We start from the raw sequence: 1,235 nt of genomic DNA, 5'->3' as shown, positions 1-1,235 counted from the left end.
CTCATTTGGGCTTGCTCAGCGCTTCCCCCGATTTCCCCGTCATCTCCCGGCTCTTCGGAGGGGCCGAGGCGCCGGTCTTTAGCTCCCCCCGCCCCACCCCCGCCGGGCTCGCCGCTCTGCGAAGTTGGTCCCAGATGCCCCCTCCGGTGTCTGATGCTCTGGAGCCCCAAGGAGATTCCCCTTTTATCCAACCAGGCGGCAGCCCAAGTGGGGTCAGAGCTGAGCAGCCAATCACTGGGGCCAGGAGCGATTAGGAATTCCAAAAAGCTGGCAGCGCCAGGGGCCTGGGCGCTGGGGGCGGGCTGCCCAGGGGCAGGGTCCCAGGGCCTCAGCTGGGACAACAGAGTCAAGGCCCATCCGGGAGGTAGGGTGGGGTGGGATTCTGGCAGAGCCTGGCTGGGACTTGGCCCTACAGTGGGTGGGAGGATGGGCTGGGGCAGATGTTGGAGCCCTGACCCGGCCGGCAACTCTTTTGCAGGTTGGAAGGGTCTAAGAAAGCCCAAATGTAGGACCCCTGTGTGACAGGCAGAACAAGGGAGGGGAAGAGCCCTGGTCAGGGTTGTGGGGACAGTGGGGGGTGGGGGAGAAGGAGCTGGGGTGTGAAGAAAGCTCAAGGCTTCTCTCCCAAACCGAACTCTAATTCAGAAGTGCTACTCAAGAAATATTGGCTCCATGGATAAATGAATGATAAGAGGGTCAGGAATGGGGGTCCCCGTAGGAGAGAACAGTGGTGACTTCTTTTGGATAACAACCCTGGATGTCTGAACATCTTCTAGAGTAAGCATGAAGTGTGCCCAGCTTCCATGGAAGGACTCCATTCATTCATTCATTCATAAATTCATTCAACTAACGTATATGGAGCACCTTATTAGGTCTAGGAACGAGGGTTCTGCAGTAAAACAGACAGGCAAGGCGAGGGGTCTGCTGTATCTCAGAGTTCACTGAGCAAGCAGAATAAAGAGGACGAGGCTGTTGTGGATGGGAAGGAGGAGGGAGGGCGTGAGAGGCAATGAAAAGGTGCGCTTCTATCTCCAGGTGGTGGAACGCCCTTGCCTAACTCCTGTGTTGAAAGCTGCAGACTTGCAGCCAACTGGGCCAGTTGAGAGGCAGAGAGGCAACAGGAAACTGCGTTAGGCAGGGCGGCCCTCACCTGGAGAGAAGAGACAAGCCCGAATTCCAAAGGTGGGCAGTGGAGCTTCTGGTCTCCTGCTTGAGGGCTCTGAGGAGCGCGGCCT

At 57.7% G+C, this 1,235-nt stretch overlaps 1 protein-coding gene across 1 annotated transcript in view; it reads right to left on the bottom strand.

Moving 5' to 3' along the window:
* VSX2 (visual system homeobox 2) overlaps window positions 1-1,235 on the bottom strand; it is a 45,576-nt gene that overhangs the window by 38,555 nt on the left and 5,786 nt on the right. The gene's annotated exons all lie outside the window — the stretch shown is intronic.

This window comes from Myotis davidii, unplaced genomic scaffold (assembly GCF_000327345.1).
Source record: "Myotis davidii unplaced genomic scaffold, ASM32734v1 scaffold309, whole genome shotgun sequence".
NCBI lineage: Eukaryota > Metazoa > Chordata > Mammalia > Chiroptera > Vespertilionidae > Myotis > Myotis davidii.
The sequence above is the reverse complement of the archived record's forward strand: the minus strand, read 5'-3'. Positions and strand labels throughout refer to the sequence as shown.